We start from the raw sequence: 21,123 nt of genomic DNA, 5'->3' as shown, positions 1-21,123 counted from the left end.
ACTTGCTGCACCTTCATAAGATCTAGAATACGAAGATACAGAAGGACAAGAATAGCCAAAAAAGCAAAATAAATAAATGGGAGAAAAGAAAAAAAAACAAGCTAAGATATCTATAGCTCCTCAAAATTCAGCTGGGAATAAGTATATATTGAAAGAGGGGCTCATTCATCACATACATAAACACACAGACACACACACACATCCCTCACCATTACCATAGTGATTTTTATGGCTCCTAGTCAGTTATGCTTTTTCCTGGGCATTCTTTTCCTGAACAAGCTTACGTTGAGGTTTAGAATCTTCAATAAAACAGAATCTGTTTTTCCCATTTAAATGATTAATCTTTATGTGCTTTGATATACAGATTGGAGAGAGCACCTGCTCGCCCTTTCCTCTGTAGACTGTTGCTTCCTCTAGAATCCATCAGCTATTCTAACATTGATCTTTGGATTAAACACAATGACCAGGGAATAGAGCACAACTGCACCATTGCAGGACATGATCCAAAATTACTTTTTTTCTAAATTGTTCTTTGACTCCAGCTCATTGTCCTACTTTGGGGACATTGTAAGACATGGCCTTTTAAAACTCTTTGAGAGAGATTTGTAGAGTGTTATTATTATACTGGACTCACCCTCTTGTAGTTTGCAGCATTTTACACTGAATTGCTGTCAGTATCCCCCACTAAACAACATTTTGTTAGAGCAAGCATGTGTTTAGGTTGTTGTCATTATATTCCCTGCATCGAGGACTGTGATCAACACACAGTAGATAAGCAATATGTATGTGTTGAATCGTAGGTATAATGTTTACTTTGGTAATATAGCAAGCACTCGGGAGAAGTCTCAGAAGAACTATTTTCAGTTTTGTTTATTTCTCTTTACTTCCTTGAATCTGAACCACATGTGGCCCTCTCTGCATTGGCAGACTCAAATGTGTAGGCTGGCCCTCATAAACTTTACTTTGGGACCCAACCTATCTCTGGTTTCAACTACCTTTGTCCTGACTTTCTCATTCATATTTGTAAAACAATCTATGAATTATCTTTTACTGAAGGAATATTAATGTACTTGCAAAACAAGTTGGAGAACTAAAAACAAAAGAAAGATCAATAGATGAACATACAAACTAACTTTGAAAGCAAAAGCTTCATATTATCCATCTTCCTGTATTTAATTGTGAAGTCCTAAAAGTAAGAGATTATGTTACTTACACAGTAACTCAAATATGAAAACTCAGAACATATTAGTACCCACATTAATCCCCTTCATACTTTACATTTCCTAGTTAATTGTAAACAGTAACAGCATTTCAACAGCAGTAAGATAGAATAGCTTTGGGCTCCCTCGTGTTCTGTTTGTCCTATCTTGTATTTCAAAGAAAAATGCCAATTTTCCACTAGTGGCTGAAAGGACTTTTGAAGCATAAATTAAAGTCCGCATCTTGAACAATGATTAGCTGCAAGAACAATTGTCCATGCTGATGGCACGTGTTGGCCACATATAAAGTACAAGGTAATCCATGCAAAATGGCCCTAAAATCGTGCTGTTAGAAATGGCAACTCACGAGAAAGCTCAAGTTGCTTTAAATTCCTTTCAAAAAAAGAAAAAAATCTTAACTGTATTAGTCTGCTAGGATTATGTAGGAAAAGAAAAACCATATAATTTCAGAAAATGAAGGCTTTAATCATATCAAAGTACCCCACACTGGTTATCTCACTGCTTGACTCTACTACCTTATAATGAAGAACATTGGTTCCATGAAAGCACTATTATTAATACGTTCCAATTCAGAGGATTGGCTAGATTTTCCAGTTACCCAAGAAGGTAAGAATTTGTTTTGTTTGCTTATTCTGTAACTTTTATGTAAGAAAATATCGACCGGGTGCGGTGGCTCACACCTGTAATCCCAGCACTTTGGGAGGCCAAGGCGGGTGAATCACGAGGTCAGGAGATCGAGACCATCCTGGCTAACATGGTGAAACCCCGACTCTACTAAAAATACAAAAAAATAGCCAGGAGTGGTGGTGGGCACCTGTAGTCCCAGCTACTCAGGAGGCTGAGGCAAGAGATTGCAGTGAGCCCAGATTGCGCCACTGCACTCCAGCCTGGGCGACAGAGTGAGACTCTGTCTCAGGAAAAAAAAAAAAAAAAGAAGAAGAAGAAAGAAAGAAAAAGAAAATATCACATATTGCCACAAACTTATTTAAAAAATTCATATTATAGTCTTAGAAAAATCCTGAGAACCTTAGCTATGTGTATCTCAGACTATCAATAACATTCTCCTACAGTCTACTCCTACTTCCTAAACTGGAAAACATTACAAAGTAACTCAAATATCCTTCCTGCTCACTCAAAGACTCCTAAAATTCAAGCACATAGAGAAAAGCGTGAAAAACAAATATCTATTCTGGCAGTCTGCAGTGGTGCCTTGAAACAGTCTCAGTTTTTCAAAAACCAAGGCAAACCATTAAGTCCGTATCCATAGCCTTTAGAGATCGAAGCCTTGGTTTTGAGATAAACTACCAAGCACCCAAAATGTCCATGACAGCATTTTCACTGAGACCCCACCTAAATAACACCCCAACCCCAACTAAGTTACCAATTTAAGCAAAAATTAAGTGTCCTCAAGTGGAAACAATGATAAACTGAAACTCAATCCCAGTGACCACAAATCAATGGCTATCGGGAAGCATACAATGATGGGAAAGGTAGATTACATTTTAAAATCATATACATGCATATGATTTCTCAGTGACTCTAGGTGAGTCATAGGAATTTCTAATACACTCTTAATATCTTCAAATTTCTGTAAAGCAGGCAGAATTAACACATCATATTCCTTTACATTCAATTTTTTCTATATATCTAACATTTGTGATCTCATCACTTTAATGTATGACCTTGAATTAAATCTAAGTTAGCTTGTACTTTCAAAGAAGAAGTGCTTCTGGAGTTTCCCCTCAAAAAAAAAAAAACACTCTATATCTATCTTTCTCTTTTTCTGTCTATCTTATAGGATTTAATTAAAATAAAGAGGTGGGAATGGGTAAAAGGCATTTGGATAAAATGGAAATGGAGACCAGGCATTTGCTTTAATTCTTATTCTCACAAAGAAATGGGAAGAAAAAAAACAAAAGAATGGAAAAGAAAGTATCTTTAGGACTTTAAAAGAAAGTATCTATGGACACCACTATTAAGAACTCAGGGCACTCCCACTTAGACTTATACCAAACTGAAAGTATAATTAGGTTTATACCTCGGAATAATATGTCATTTATCACCAGGAATGCCCAAGTAAACTGCTCTAACACTACACTTACAGGCAATGAATTTACTGTGTGGCACTATTGATCTCTTCATTATTTTCTGATAAGTAAAGACGAAAAAATTAGCTGAAATCCTAAGGGCCGAGAGGCATGTTGGAGCTCTCAAAAGGACTGAAAATAAGACAAGCTGAATACAGACCTCTGATTTAGGTGTTACTTTTATGGAAAGCAAAGGAATTATGTTTACTGAATTAACATTATATTTGGTACATTTATACCAATGTTTGGTACAAACATTGTTTACCTACTATGTACCAAATATTTTGCCAGGTGCTTTATTTAATCACATTTTAATCCTTGACATTATTCCATATAATCGTGTATGCTTCCAATGTAAACGCTGACATTTAATCCATACAATCATGTATGTTTCTAGTGTAGACACTGAGTCTCAAAAGGAATATACAATTTGTCTGAGCCACAGTTAGAAAGTGGCAAAAGAGACTTGAACCAAATCTAACTAGTCCATCCTCTCTAATATGCTGCTGAAATAAAATGGGTATTTCACTCCTTAGTTTGTGTTTGCCTGGCACCAGAGGACTCATTTAAAAAACTCAAATTTCAGTAAATATAATCATTTCCATTTGTCTTTCTTTCAACAAACACTTATTTAACTGACTTTATTTTTCTCAATGTACACTGTTGGCCAAAAATTTTGGCAACAAAATTTTAGCTTAGATTATTTAGCAGCTTTAGATTATTGAAATGACTGTGTGAAAGGAATATAAAATAACAGAAAGCTTTAATAGCCCTCAAAAGAATGGTGCCAGTTATGTGTTACAAATGGTCTTCTAGAAGGACATAGCATTTTGTGTTGAAATAGCGCATGTAAATCTCTTAATTCATTATTAAAGTGCTAGTAAAACATGGCGGGCATTTACTAGCAGAGTAACCCAAGCTCAGCGATTTACAACCACAGAATGGCCAGTGGAAATTCAGAACAGTTGATTACCTGACATGGGGTAGAGGCAGTGAGCAATTTTGTAAGAACAGGACTTCCAAGCTTGGCCACCCCGAGGGAGCGCTGTGCCTCCAAATAAATAAACGATCCTGCAAAAACAAAGGGAAAGTCATACGGATGCAAGTTCTCTTACACACTTAGCTGTTCTTTGCTCCACAATCTTATCCTTGCACATGCTAAACTATCAATTAGATAAAGAAAAGTACATTTTTTACATATTTACTATTATGGTTTGTAGATAACAAATAGCATTTATACCGGTATAACATTAAATACCTAAAATAACATTTAATCAATTAAAACAAGCTCTTGATCCAAATCACCTAAACAAACATTTCTGTTGGCTTCATTTATGTCATAGAGTTTGACATCAAATTAAATGAAGCTTCTAAGCTGACAATTAGATATTCAACACGCCCTTATGAAATACCCACAAGAGCTTTATTTTTTAGTTTCTTCACAAAGTACCGAAGGATATGAGCTTATGGAATGAATTTTAGTTTCTCCCTGGTCTTACGTGTTTGACATTGTTGTCTGTGCTAGAGGGGATCAAAGCTTAATTAAAGATCTAATCTGAACATTAACAAAATCACCACTTTTAGATTTTAACTACGACGGATGTGCTCATGGCAAATGTGCAGGGGATAACATCTCTCAGCAGCTTAAAAGATCACAGGTTCAGAGCTGCTGTCTGGGGTAGTTTCATTGAATATTGAAGACTTACAAGGAAGGCTATACCCAACAATGTCAAGGTCTGATACTGCCCTTTGATAATCACAGTGATAGGCAATTTGGAAAACCAACTATTTTCATTGGAAAATACCGTATTCAGAGAGTGATTTTCCTAGATACAAGTCAATGCCGACTGCACACAAAGGAAAGGATTTAGAATTAGAATGTATTATTTTATAGACTCCATCACATGTTTAACCAAACAACCAAGGATGTGAGTCAGCAGTGTCATCTTTGAGTGGGAAAAATAGAACCCAGTTTATATTGTTTTTAAATCTCAAAACCTACTTGGAAAGATAAAGTTTACTGTCCCCAAATTCCAAATTACAGGTAATGGAAACAGTGCATGCGAGCAAGTTCATTAAATTCTCTATGCTTCACCTAAAAAGGAAAAGAATGGGAAAAGTTGATTTTGAAAAATTCTTCCACCTAAAAATGCTCAGGTTTAGGTAAAATTCAAATGAATATTTTTAAAAAGATGATCAAAATTCTAAAAACAAATGAACCGATATTCAAAGACCTTACTCCTCCAGTCATTCAAAAGAATATACACAATTTCAAACAAGCTGGTTAATGAAGGTGAGAACATGTACACATTAAGACGCCAAAATCTAAATGAAGCAAAAGGCCTGAATAAATCGTTTAAACAACAAAAGTAACTGAAAAAGTAATGAAAAGAAAATCTAGAGAGAAATGTATGGTCCCAAATCTGAGTTAAATTTAATTTTCTTTTCTTTTTTTTTTTTTCCTGAGACAGGGTCTGGCTCTGTCACCTAGGCTAGAGTGCAGTAGCATGATTGTGGCTCACTGCTGCCTGGAACTGCTCACTGCTGCCATTGATTTGGAAGCTAAATGTTATCCTATGATAATTTTAACCAAATATTTATAAAATTGACAATATTGCGTTAAAATTAATATGTGCAGGTAAGGGGTATAGAGAGTCTAAACTCTGACCACAGGCCCAGGGACTTCTAGGAACACGTCCCTTGATTTATCTTCCTATCAGCCTGCTCTAAACAATGAGCCAAGTTAGAGAAATGTGGAATTTACCAGTTTTATTCCTGGTCATGGCAAGGAGTTTACTTCTGGTAATCAGAATTGTTTATTGTAAAACTCTTACACACCCACATACCCCAGAGTGGCTATGTGACCAGCACAGTATAAAAATTAAAGGACAGAGTGAATAGTCTCCCTGGGTTAAAGTGTTCACATCTGGCTCGACCTCACCTTCTGCAAAACAGGTACCTTGTTAATGCACTGGCCTAGAAGTAACACCTTACATGTCTTAAGAACGTTTGAGGCCAGTCTCTATAACTTTCACAAATGCAAAAGTTATAAACAAGCATTACCATATAGAATAAAGAAATGAATAATAAATAAAATTACTCCAGTTAGGTTTGGTTCAGGAGTGCAAGAGGGGTTTAATATTTAAAAAATCAATTTACCTTATAGACAAAAAAGATAATCTGACAATCATACCATAATAGATGCTGAAAAATACTGAAAACTTTCAACATACATTCAATTTCTTAATTTTTTTAAAAAGCACACTCTTGAATAGAAGGGAACATTTTTATCTGATAAAGAATACAATTTTTCAGTAAGCATGGCACTTAAGGTTCAACTATTGACAGCTTTTCCTCTGAGAGAGAAATAAGACAAGTCTAGCAGCTACCACCAGTTCTATTCAACACATTCTAGAAATTCTGTCCAGTACATAAAACAACAAAAGGAAGATAGAACTGTTAATATTTAGAAAAAAGGAAATAAAATTGCCATTTGCAGACGAAATAATTGTGATCCTAGAAAATAAAATATATATGTATAAGTTCCTAGCTATGATAAATAAAATTAGCAAGGCCACTGGATACAAGGTCAATATTTTCTATAAAAATGCATTTCTATATGTCAGCAATAATCAAAATCAGAAGTTCTTTAAAAGTAACACAAAAACCTAGGAAAATACTAGCAAAAGATTTTCAAAATCTCTACCCCGAAAGCTGTAAAATATTACTTAGTAAAATTAAAGAACCCAAATAAATTGAGACATTGGAAACATTTGAAAAAAAAATTTTCAGTGAAATGCAAATAAATATTACATATGAGAAATCATTGTACACCCATTAATTGGAAATTTTTATAGAGAATTATAATGCCTCTTGCTGGTAGGAAAATAGGAAAAAGTAGTCCCATTTTGTCACTAAAAATTGAAGTACTAAAGTTTTAGGGTAAATGAATCTATAAATGTTTATTGAAAATATAAATATATATCTTGCTTAAAAAATATAGAAGTCTCACTCCTAGTTATTATCTATTGCATAAAATCGAAAGTATCCTACAGGAGGAAATGTGTACAAGAATAAATTTGAAACATCGTCATGATATTGATGTCACTGGATAGGGGAATAGCTAGATACATTATGGTATATCCAACTCAAATAAATTTAGCTAAATAAACAAACATGAATCCAGTATCACAGACTGGATTTTATCTTCTGTCTTAAACGAGCAAAAGAAAAATATTAGAAAAAAAGCATATTTAGCATGGACTGTCAAATATAGGACAATGGGAATGTAAGATAGTGATAGATCACAGGATAGTGATCTCTGAGAGAGGGGAAACAAATGAGTTAAGTCCTGTAATTCCCACAGCTTACTGCCTAGACAGAGTTTCCAGGTGCCTGTGCAGAGGGGAAACACAGGAGTGTGGTAGTCTCCTCAAGTTGAAACAGATAGAGTCGGTGCTTTGGGGAGACCCACATGGGTAGAATTCATAAGACAGAGTGCCAGCTGCCCCTTTCAGGTACTGGAGCTTTGAAAAGACAGCAAGCTCCCGAGATCTGCAGACAACCCCCCCTAAATTGCCATGTAAGGACAGATCGTGTGCATGGATTGGAGAAAACTACCTGAGTCTGGGGGTAAAAACACCTGAAATGAATAGCTGGAACATTTCCCGAAGGTCACAGAAAGTCAGGAATGGTAGAGTTCTCTCACCAACCAGACTGCAAAAAAAACAAAAACAAAAACAAAAACAGACATAGGCATTGGATAGAGAACTCAAACCAAATAAACACTTATGTCCAGACAAAAACACGTATGCAAATTTAATAGTGTTTTTACTCATATTTGACAATATTTGGAAACAATCTAAGTGTCCTTCAGCTGGTTAGTGGATAAATGAAGTGTAGCTCATCCACTCAATGGACCCAACTATTCAGCAGTGAAAAAGGAAGGAATTGTGGCTGAAGCCAGCGACATGGATGAGTCTCAAGTCCTTTATGCTAATTGAAAGAAGGCAGAATCAAAATGCTACATATGATATGATTCCATTTTCAAGACATTCTGGAACAGGCATACACTAGGGCTAGAAATCAGATCATTGGTGTCAGTGGTGGGAGGTGGGAGAATTATTGAGTACATAATGGCACAGAACAATGTGTTGGGCAGGAATAGAATTGTTTCATATCTTCATTTTTGTGATGGTTACACAATTGTGTATGTATGTCAGAACTCAGTGAACTGTACACTAAAATGGTTGAATTTTACATTTAACCAATACTTTATCATAAAAAATGAAAAAAAATAGATAGTATTTGATGACTTGGAGCAACTGCCATAAGCTATCTATAGTAAGAAGATAGGGACAATAGTTACAAGATAATATATTTCTTAAAAAACAAACAATCACAGAAACACATATAATTTTGAATATGTATGTATCTACTATATATATATCTGTGTGTGACTATATGAACATAGATAAAAGTGGAACATAATTAACATGAGTTGCCTATTTCGATGGACATTTAACAGAGTAGGAATAGGAAGGTAGAAACGAAGCAAAAAAGGCAGGAAGGAAATTCGAGGCTTAAATACACACATACACACAAAAACTACATAATATCAACATATCCAGCCTGGTCAACACGGTGAAACCTCTGGCTCTACTAAAAATACAAACACAAAAAACCAGCTGGGCGTGGTGGTGTGCACCTGTAGTCCCAGCTACTTGGGAGGAAAAGGCAGGAGAATTACTTGAACCTGGGAGGTGGAGTTTGCAGTGAGCATGGATCACACCACTGCACTCCAGCCTGAGCAACTAAGTGAGACTCTGTCTCAGCTAGTTATAGATAGATAGATAGATAGATAGATAGATAGATAGATAGATAGACAGACAGACAGACAGATAGACAGATTTAAAAGCTGCAATCTATATGTTTAAGGCTCTAAGAACAAAATGAACCAGAACTCCACTTTCTTAGATATCGGAACTATTAGGCTGCCTCTGACTCTACCAGAAATTTCCATTTCACTTTCCTTTCCCTTCCTGGTCCTTTTTCATTTTTTTTAATTCTCCTCCTCACTTGCAATTTAAAACCACTACTGATTCTCTTTAAGGTTTGATCATGGCAATCATGGGTAAAGAGATGTTGACTCCGTGATCCAGATATATATATATATTTTTTAATTGGCCCTTTCTAAAATGAGAAAGACTGCGTTTTTGTCCCTCACACTCTGGGTGAGACCAGCTGCCCCTAGTTTTATCAGTCATATTGTTATCTTTCACTATTCTTCAACTCACCGGAAAAGAATGGGTCTTTCAACATCTAACACAGGGGCTCTATTAGAATATTTTTAATGCAAATCATAGTTATGTAGTAATTATAAGATGGCAAAAGACTAAAGGTGAATAACAAACATATTTTCTAATTGTCTTATCTGGTGTTTTTCCTAGTCTTCTTATTAGAATGGACAACAAATATCTATTAATGTTTATGGAGCTCTTACTACATGGAAAAACCTTCACAGGTGTTATTTCATTTAATCCTCATGACAACTCCACAGGGAAGCTACTTTTCTTTTCTCTATTTTCTATCTAATAAAACTGAAGCACCCTAATATTTAGACATGGGTGCAGTGTCAACATCGTGTCGGAACCCTGGGCAGCCCGTGCTCTTCCCTAACTGGTTATGGTATGCTCACATCAGACCACCATGACACACTGCCCGCACAGCTTCCCTTTGAGAATCACTGCCTTGGCTTAGGCCTTCATCATCTCTCACTGATATTTCTTCAGCACATCCATGTTTTTTTGACTCCAGCCTTTCACCCTCTCCATTCTCCTCATCTCAGACAGAACAGCCCTTTAGAGCAAATTTGATTGGTCACATGCTTTAACATGACTACCTGGGTCACCATCATCCTGCAGACACATTTCCAATTCCTCAGCACTCTCTAGAGTCCCCTTCCTTCCTCTCCTGTTTCATCAGTTCTCTTCTCCCTGTCCAATCACACACGTCTTTCATCCCTAACTACTCCCATCTTTCTGCCTTCTTTGGGGATTCTTCCCTCCAATTAGGACATGATCCCTCCCACCTCTCTTTGGTTCCGTCTTCTCTCAGTAATTCCTTACTTCTGGCTTCCTGACTACTTTTCATTTCCCTTCAGTGCTCAGTTCAGGAGTCATCTCCTTCAACAAGGCATCTCGAATCCATCTGAATCACCTTCCATCCCTCTTAAAGCATCCTTCATAACCGATTGCAATTCCTTGCTTATCTAATTAAGCTACCAGACTGAGACCACCTCAAAGGCAGGGATCGTGGCATCCATCTTTGTGCATCCAGGTATCGTCTATGCTATGTATTTAATAATTGGCTTGAACAGAGAAAAAGAAGTAAAATATTATATGAGTTTAGAGAAAATGTGTTGTTAATACATAGTTCCAGTGATTTATAGTCCCCTTTCTATTTTAAACTTTAAACTTAACTTTGTCTGCTACAAAATGTTAAAGAAATGAGTCATGGCACAAAAGCAAAAATTAAGAACTTACCACACTGTTAAACAATTAACTAGGTTTATGGCTGTAGCCAACAGATGGATGGTTGAATTTTCCCACCCCATCCCCTAGCACCCTCACCCACTACCACCAACCCCAATTTCCAATGGCTGTAATTAAAAATATGATCAATACTTATTTTTGGTATAATTCTTTGGAAGTCTGAAAGAAGAAACAAATAGGATAATGTTCAATGAGGTTGAAAGATGATCTATAGTACAAGTACAGTTGTGCTATTGTAAGGTTTGCCAGGTGTGGTGGCTCCCTCTTGTAATCCCAGCACTTTTGGGAGGCTGAGGTGAGAGGATTGCTTGAGGCCAGGAGTTTGAGATCAACCTGGGCAACATGGCGAGACACTCTTTACTTAAAACATATACATTTAAAAAGTAAAGTTAACACGATGCTAACGTGTATGGGGAATGACATCCGATGATAAATGTGAACAAAACAAAAGAGAAAAGAGAACAAACCCTTTCTGTTTTATTGGAGTTTCACAGACACTTATTGAAATACCACAGGTAGTTATGGTTCCTCTATTTTAAGATGATATGTAAACACTGGAATGATGGTTAAAAAAATATATGTGGAAGAATAAGACTGTTTATTATAAAGAAGCCCGAAGACTGATTAAATTGCATTCAAGTATTTGCAAATTTATTTCACAGATAGTGCTAAATCTCTGTTCTCAGTTCCCAGAAACAAGATTAGATTATTTTTCTTCCTGTTTTGAAAAAATTGGATTGCTCTAAAAAGAAGGCAAGCCTACTGTACTTGATTCTGGGCAACTTGAGAAAATGATCAGAAAACTTTTCCACCTCTTTATGCCTTTAACCCAACTTATAAAAATTGCAACAACAAACATGTTGGTGATTAAAACAATGCTCCTTTCAGGGAACTCAATTACCCGCCAATTATTAACTTGGTCAGGAGGTTTTAAAGCAAGACAAACCAGAGTTCCATGTGTACAGTCTACAGAATAGAAATGAAAATACACAGTATCATCATTCCACAACATGCAAGAAAGAAAACTATTTTTTTTAAAGAGAAAAATGTCCTACCATGATTTATGTTTGCTGTGTGATCAGCTGCAGGAAAGTGGTGCTCTCCATTATTCAATCCTTTCATCAGCTTCCAGTGTGAATCTTCTGTGAGAAATGGCTCCCAACCGCAGAAACCCGACTCAAAGTCACAGGCGAGATGCTTTGCTGTTACACGTAGAAGAGAAAACAGGTGAGGAGAAATGAAGAGCATGCAGGCAAACACTGCTCTACGCTAGCTAAACATCTTAGGAGGCCTGCAAAATTATTCCGCTTGGTAGTGAATATTCTCTAATGATCGGAATAGCTTTCCTTTATCTAGTCACACACAATATCTCAGGTGCTGTGTGAGGCATGACCCTTCCACATGCTTCCATCTGTAAGTCTGGTACATTTCATTCTGGTTGGCCATCTCCATTTTATTTAATGATGCAAGGTGGAACTCCAAAGCTTTTCAGGGAGTAACTAATTTGCTTGCCCAGTATAAACCTGCTGAGATGGTAGTTTAAATGAAAAAAATCCACTGGGAAGGGGGAAGTTTAAATTAATTCTGGACACACAAATAACTTGAGGTCAGCATCTCAGTATGCATTTTATTATTCTATCCTAACACTTTCTCAAAAAAAAAAAACCTAGCCATTTTGGAATTGCAGGTAAATTAGATATTCGGAACTGAGCTGGTGTTATCTTTTGTCTTTTTTTTTTTTTTAAGGCAGAGTCTCGCTCTGAGGCCCAGGCTGGAGTGCAGTGGTGCAATCTTGGCTCACTGCAAGCTCCACCTCCCGGGTTCACGCCATTCTCCTGCCTCAGCCTCCCGAGTAGCTGGGACTACAGGCGCCCACCACAACGCCCGGCTAATTTTTTATATTTTTAGTAGAGATGGGGTTTCACTGTGTTAGCAAGGATGGTCTCGATCTCCTGACCTCGTGATCCACCCGCCTCAGCCTCCCAAAATGCTGGGATTACAGGCGTGAGCCACCGCACCCGGCCCAATATTTTTTTTTACATGAAATACATTTGGAGACAATATCACAGTAAAAATTAATGCATCATACAAGATCCTTGGTTTAAATTTCTTTCATTTGACTATTATACCAACGTCCCCTGTGAAGGTACACAATTCATATTAGCATTTAAAATTGTTTTTAAAGTCCTATAATTTAAAAAACCCCTTTTTCATGGAATTTCCTGAACTATTTTGATTTGAAGATATATCTATCATGCCAACTTTTTTGGAACACAGTGAAGTAGATTCTATATATATTTTTTTCCTATATGAGTTATTGAAATTTTATATATAAATACAAATGTGTATTTTATTGTGGTAAAATATACATGACATAAATGTAACATTTTAACAATTTTTAATGTAAGCTTCTATGGTATTAGGTACATTCCCATTGTTGTACAACCATTACCACCATCCATCTCCAGAACTTTTTCATTCCCAAACTGAATCTCCACCCCCATTAAGCAATACTTTCCATATCCCCTCCCCTCAAACCCTGGCAACCACCATTTTACTATCTGTCTCTATGAGTTTGCCTACTTTAGGTACTTCATATAACTGGGACCAAACAATACGTGTCCTTTTGTCTCTGGCTTATTTCAAGGTTCATCCATGTTGTAGCGTGTGTCTGAAAATTAGATCTATTTCATGTATAAACTGTTCAGGGATCCAATGTGTATCTTTGGACATGTTTGGCATGTTGTATTTTAATTATTTTGATAGAGATTTTTAAAACATATTGCATATACATGTATTAATTTTTTAAGCTTTATTGATGTATAAGTGACAAACAAAATTGTAACTAAGGTACGCAATGTAATGTTTTGATATACATATACATAGAGAAAGGATTACCACAGTAAAGCTAATTAGCATCATTTCATCATATAGTTACCTTTTGTGTGTGTGATCAGAACATTTCAGATCTACTCTCAGCAAATTTCAAGTATACAATACAGTGTTATTAACTATAGTCACCAGGCTGTACACTAGACTCCCAGAACTTATTTATCTTGTAAGTGAAAATTTGTATCTTTTGACCAACACCTCCCCATTTCGGCCAGGCCTCAGCCCTGGACAACTGCCATTCTACTCTCTGTTTCTACAAATTCAACTTTTTTAGGTTCCATGTATAAGTGAGATCGTGCTGTATTTGTCTTTCTCTGTCTGGGTTATTTCACTTTGCATAATCCCCTCCAGGCTCATCATTGTCACAAATAGCAAGTTTTTTCTTCATTATTGCTGAATAATATTTCACTGTGAACACATATACATTTTATACACACACACACACACACACACACACCCCACTTGTTTGATCCATTCTCAGAGACTTCAGTTGTTTTGGCTGGATATTTTGAATAATGCTGCAATGAACATGAGGGTGCAGATATATTTTAATCTTAACTGCCCTCATTTAATACAGGATTATGTTAATAAACATCAAAAATCTATTGTTTGGTTTTAGAGAAATTTTACTCAGAGTTCATCAGTTAAAGTAATATTTTAAGATCATGACAAAGCTTTCTCTTGCATATTTAACCACTACAGCATATGAGCAGACAAGAAAGAATTTCATTGTGCAGCTGGGAAAAATTCTGGATCATGAAAAGTAAAATATTTTATGAATCCTCCAGAAGTTAATCAGCTCTCTGTGAAATAAGAAAGAAAGTTATGTATGGGAAATGAATGGGGAATATTTCATTTAATGAGAATATATTAGATTCTAACAGGATTATATTATAAATATTGTGTTTGTTAATATACATTACAAATACACATTATAAATATTTTATTAATATTGATGCTCTTAAGGACTAGCAAAGTAAAGAGAGTTTTTGCTTCTACCCTGAGAGAACTCTGACTTGTTTGCCTTTAGTTTTTCTCAATTTTTTTAGATGCCATCTGTTTCTTCCCCTAGCTGTCTTCCTTCCTGAAGCCTCTTTGGTACAGTGGTTCTCAAAGTTTCATATGCAGACAAATCACCTGGGACCTTGTTCCATGTAGCTTTTGGTTCCGTAAGGCTGGGCCAGGGCCTGAGGTTCTGCATTTCCACTAAGTTCCCAGGTAATGCTGATGCTCTGGTCCATGGAGTCTGCTGTTGCAGCAAAACCCACAGGCCATTTTTATTAACTGATTTTGAAAGGCCACCGGTCTGGAGGCTATGTTATGCCATATATTAAAATAATACCTAAAAGTAAGAGCAACTTGATAATGAGAGAAGACCTGAGTGAGTCTGCCTTTGGGGAAAAGCACACTGGCTGTGGAATACCAAATGACAATCCTCACGAGTTCATATTTACTCATTCTCCAGAATTTGGTAAGTATTCCTGGTGCTATTCAAACTGCCTGCACAAGCTATACCCTCCTAGAGATTCATTCTAAAGTGCAATAAAAAAAACATAAAGATATTTTTTCTTGTGCTTCATGAACATGGAAGAATCGTTTATGAAAAAAACTTGATATTACAAATTCAAATTTGTAAAACACAAATGTTTTCGTATGTGTAAAATGTTTCAATATGGTTTTAAATTTCAAAGGAAAGCCTCTTTTATTTTGTAAGAATATACATATGCACGTGTCTATATGCAAAAATATATTAAATACTTTAGTGCAGCAAATAGTGTAAATTTATATCAATTCTAATAATCCAAATCTATATAATTTCACAGCATAAATAATTGTATATATATTTACATGAAACACTCATTTTGGTATCAAAATACATGAATACACATATATACTGTATGCAATATGGCTACATTTTTATGACATATTCCCTATATCAAGTCAATCTCAATCATGCAAACATGACAGGTTTTCTTTGGACAAATGAGGTTACACTATTTAAAAACTTAAAAGACTAATAACACTGTTTTTGTTGAGAAACACAATTACCCATTCCTGCATTCACCCAAAGAAAATAGCAGAATATGGCATCAAGAGTTACTGAACTGGAAAAATGTCATATACATAATCAATGAAACTTCAATAAATGAGAAAATATGTCAAAAATCAAATGCTAAACAATTTTTTAAAGGTGAACATAAAGTATGATTTACTACGGGGAAAATAATGGAGGGGAAAAAGCTAAGCTTCCAAATATACAAGTGCCCAGGTGCAGTGGCTCATGTCTGTTATCCCAGCACTTTGGGAGGCTGAGGCCGGTGGATCACCTGAGATCAGGAGTTCAAGACCAGCCTGGCCAACATGATGAAACCTGTCACTACTAAAAATACAAAAATTATCTGGGTGTGGTGGCACATGCTTGTAATCCCAGCTACTCTGGAGGCCGAGACAGGAGAATCACTTGAACCCGGGAAGTGGAGGTTGTAGTGAGCCGAGATCATGCCATTGCACTCCAGCCTGGGTGACAGAGCAAGACTCTGTCTCAAAAAAAAAAAAATTATATACGTGGAAAGAAAGGAAATATATTTTCCTTCAGTTATTGACATTAAGAATTATAGAAACTGTTAGAAAGAAATATTTCCCCAACAGAAATGAGGCAAATTGTCTGTAAAAAATTTAAATAAAACATAGAAAGAAACTTCACATACATTGGAGTAAATAAATTGCTCTTACATCGCTTGTTTTGAACAAAAGAAGAGAGCAGCCCAAAAGCTCCGTTGAGCTCACACTGGTTAGCCGATTACTTGGTTTAAAGCTAGGAGACTGAAGTATTAACTGGATTGCTGTTGATGAACATGGCAGAAGGGGATTTTAGCCTTACTTTCTCATCTCCTCTATCCTGTGTCCCTCCGCATTGCTCTTAATAAAATCCAAGCTTCCCAAGAGAAACCAATTATACAGAGCTTTTCACTTAAAAGGTGGCATTTATCTTATTACAATATTTTCACCTCTGCTCAAGAAAACATCTCACTAAAATAAGACACTGCAGTAAAATAAACGTCAAATTTTTAATATCTTTTAAAAACCACCTGTTTGTGATACAGAAATTGGATTCATATCCTTGGAATTCATGTTTTCTAAAGAGACACAGGGATCTCAGTTGCTAAGTTACCTCATATGAGAATCATCCTGTGGATTGTAAATTAAATTATATTTTTGTTGAACTATGACTATGCTTGAATAGCAATGGGATCTCTTGTCATCACTTCTATCAAAGACTCTTCAGAAAAGGCCTGAAAGAAAGGTGTTGAGGCACTTTGGCCCTCCCAAACGCCAGTCATGGCTGAAGTGATTTCTTTTTTTTTTTTTTTTTTTTTTTTTTTTTTCAGACGGTGTCTCACACTGTTGCCTGGGCTGGAGTGCAATGGCATGATCTCAGCTCACGGCAACCTCCACCTCCCATGTTCAGGCAGTTCTCCTACCTCAGCCTCCCAAGTAGCTGTGATTACAGGTGCCCACCACCACGCCTGGCTAATTTTTTGTATTTTTAGTAGAGACGGGGGTTTCACTATGTTGGCCAGGCTGGTCTTGAACTCCTGACCTCGTGATCTGCCTGCCTCGGCCTCCCAGAGTGCTGCGATTACAGGTGTGAGCCATTGCACCCGGTTGGCTGAAGTGTTTTCTAGGCAAGTAAGAGGAGAGTGGCCCTTCCTCCAGGGCAGCCATGATGGCTGAAGTGATTTCTACAATCATGGTAGCTGCCCTGGAGGAAGGGCCACCCTCCTCCTACTCATCCCTCCCAGCTACAGCTTCCAAGATCATTGACTAGAGAGGAAAAAAGCATACACAATAAAAGTTAGTAACCCATAATATATGCCTCCAAGGCAAAGGTACAAAAAGTTTCCTTCTACCACCCATCTTCTCTTTAATCAAAGCACACACATTCACACACCCAGCCAACAATAATCGCAACTATTCATTTGTAGAATAAATTGAGAGATGTTGCAGACTTTGCAACAAGCACCAAAACATTAAGTTAAAATAGAGATACCTGAAGGCATAGTACTAATAGTTTCAGAGCAATAATGCATATTTATCACATTTCATACATATGACTTACCTTTGCCTTGATAGAAACAAAGACTGTTTTAAATCCAACTAACAGTCTTGAATTAGAGCATGTAAACTAGTAAGCCATTCACTCACTTACAGCAAGTTGCTGGGTCTTCATCACTCTCATCGGAGCAGTCCTGCCGAGAGTCACAGACAGATTATTTGGCGATGCACTGGCCACTAGTGCAAGGGAATTCGTCTGCAGAGCAAAGCTTTCTGGATTGGGTCTGTCCACAGGCATAGACCCAGAGGTGATCAAGGGCAATAAAACTTCTCTGGCTCTAAAGAGTCCCTTCAAAAATAATCTTTAGGAAGAAAAAGATTAATTTATGAGTTTGCAATCTCCTTAATAAGACAAACAACTAAAGAAGGTTGATAAAGACAAAGTAGTTATTGAGAAAAAGTGTTTAAAGCAACCAAGGCAATATATAACAAAGTTCCTGTTTGATAAGCTCAACCCATGCTCATACGACTGATGTAACAAACCTGCACGTTGTGCACATGTGCCTCAAAAATTAAAGTATTAAAAAAAAAAAAACTGATGGAAACATTTGCTCCACTAAAGGCTCAGAGAAACCTCCCAGGATCAGGCAAAACACAAGCATCCCACTTAACTATCAAAAATGTCCCTGACTGCAAACTTGTTACTTGGTCATCATCTTTACAGCTCTCTTTCTTTCATTTTCAAGGAAAATAAGAAGTATTGTCATTACTTATAGAACAAGAGCTGTAACTGCATCTGACTTATTTTTTAACTAGTGAAATTAGTATTTGAATACATGAAGAAAAATATCAGGCAAACGGAAACAGACACAATATAGGAATAAAAAAATGTAAGGGAATAAACATAAAACTCTATTCAACTTACATAAAAGAGTAACTTCTTTAATGAGAAAAGAAGTGTCAATTAAAGTAAATAAGTTTTGTTGTCACCAATTGAATTGCTAGCTTTTCTGGAGATAAGCAATATTAGCAAATGAAACAACCGCACATTGCTGGTCAAGTGTAAGATAATGTCAAAGTATTAGCATTCCTTGAGTTTCTACCAAGAGCAATTATTACTTAACACCAAAAGTGCAGAAGTATAAATAGCTGACTGTATCACAGATAACTAATTATTTGCTGTCCAGAACATTAGCCATGAGCTACAGAGGACTATTTCAATTCAAATTAATGAAAATAAAATAAAATTTAGTTCCCTCAGTCATGGTAGCCAAATTTCAATTGTTCAATAGCCTCATGTGATGAGTGGCTACCATACTGGACATCAGATATAAAGCATTTCCATTAGGCAGAAAGTTCTATTAAACAGCACTAAATGTGGTTAAAATTCCAGCCAGATACTAAGAATTAAAATTGACTTCCTTCAGTTTCATCCAGCTTAAAGTTTCTGAATAGATTTTCTTTTCAAAACACGAGGGATAGGTCAGGTGCAGTGACTCACACCTGTAATCCCAGCACTTTGTGAGGCCAAGGAGGTGGATCACTTGAGGCCAGGAATTCGAGACCAGCCTGGCCAATATGATAAAACCCATCTCTACTAAAAATACAAAAAATTAGCTGGGCATGGTGGCACATGCCTGTAGTCCCAGCTGCTTGGGAGGCTAACGCAAGAGAATTGCTTGAGACCAGGAGGTGGAAGCGGCAGTGAGACAAAATCCCATCACTGCACTCCAGCCTGGGCGACAGAGCAAGACTCCATTTCAAACAAACAAAATACGAGGGATATATATTTGTTTGTTCATTAATAATTACTTAAGGTCAGATTTTCAGTTTGCAAATATGTCTAATAATTTGGTTTAGAAAATAATATTAAATTTAAATCATATCCAACAATAAGAAAACTTTGTATGCTGCTACATACTTTTCCCATAATGAATATCATACATGTAAAAATTATTAATGTATAGCTGTATATTTTCATAGCAGCAAGGGATCAGAAATGCAGAAATGATATCAATTTGAGGTTCAAAAATTGACGGTTTTAAACTTAGATCTCAAAGGCCTATAATTATTGAACAGCTAATTACATTACATATCCACTTGAGAACCTGGAATAACTCTCAAATTCATTTTCTTTACATTTTACTTTGTTTTATCTTTGAGTTAAAACAAAATTTAATCTTCAGTGTATAAAAAAAGAAACTTGTTTAGTACCTGAGAAGTTATAAAAACAGATATCAGCCTATGAAAATTAAATAGTGTCAAAATGTTAACTCAATAGGCTGTGATAGGATGTATAAATGGAATATCACTATAAAGAAATGAAATTGGCTTCATAACCCACACATATAATCAGTATCATCATTTTATACTCACACTCCAGCATAAATAAACTTACGCATTCCGTATATCATGTTGGTGCACAAATAATTGAGGTTTTGGCCATTAAAAGCAATGGCAAAAGCCACAATGGCAAAAGCTGCAATTACATTTGCACCAACCTAATACAACACAAAATATCAATTTAATTTTTTAAGAGACAGCATTCCTATTGAGCCTATGTATGTTTCATATGTTTCTTGGTGTACATAGAGCTTTCCATGTGTTATAAAGATATGAATTATTGCATTCAAAACATTTGCCTATACTCTACTAAGTTTCAATACCAGTTTACTATTTACCTACTTCATAATGCAATTTGTTTCCCTGGGGCAAAGCATGGTGCTGGGGAGCAAGAAAGGAAGGCTGTGGAGAATGAGGAAGCTGTGAACAAGAGTGGATACACTCTATTTTCCCCGCCATGGGAAATTTGGTCTCAGAAGGAAAAGGTACAATTTAAAAAGTAAGCAATCACTCTCCCCAAATATACAAGCACACATCCCTAACTTAAATGCTAATTTAACTTTAGCAGTGCATGGTCAATTTATTGCTGCAAAGCTAAAACTTAAACCATGATAAAAAAAATACTTTTTTTTTCTTTCATACCTTAAATGTCTTCAGATCTTCTGGTATTAACACATCTGCTTTCACCCATTGGCTGTGAGTTGATATGTTGTATGTCCAAAATATTTCTTCTTCCTTTGATTTGAAGAGAAAGACATCACTCATTACCCATATTCTAATCTTCACATTTACATACATGCTCTTTTAATTACATTGTAGTAGGTATTACCTTACCTGTATGATATAAAGTACTAGGAAATCTAAAGTCTTGGTAGTCAAATTGAAAAAGCTGAATATCATTAAAAAATAAGAAAATGAAGCATGTTTATGTAGTAAAGCTGCTTTTTGTAGATAAACAGTATTAGGATGGAA

The 21,123-nt window shown here is 36.1% G+C and overlaps 1 long non-coding RNA gene across 1 annotated transcript; it reads right to left on the bottom strand.

Moving 5' to 3' along the window:
* Positions 1 to 4,125: 4,125 nt before the first annotated feature.
* LOC117978298 (uncharacterized) lies at positions 4,126 to 20,886 on the bottom strand. Its single transcript, XR_010110593.1, has 4 exons — positions 20,794 to 20,886; positions 17,963 to 18,170; positions 11,916 to 12,062; positions 4,126 to 4,378 (listed from the first exon to the last, which is right to left on the bottom strand). It is a non-coding gene; the product is annotated as an uncharacterized LOC117978298 (long non-coding RNA).
* Positions 20,887 to 21,123: the final 237 nt, after the last annotated feature.

This window comes from Pan paniscus, chromosome 19, assembly GCF_029289425.2.
Source record: "Pan paniscus chromosome 19, NHGRI_mPanPan1-v2.0_pri, whole genome shotgun sequence".
In the NCBI taxonomy this organism is placed as follows: Eukaryota; Metazoa; Chordata; class Mammalia; order Primates; family Hominidae; genus Pan; species Pan paniscus.
Note: the sequence above shows the minus strand (reverse complement) of the source record. Positions and strands in the feature narration are given on the sequence as shown.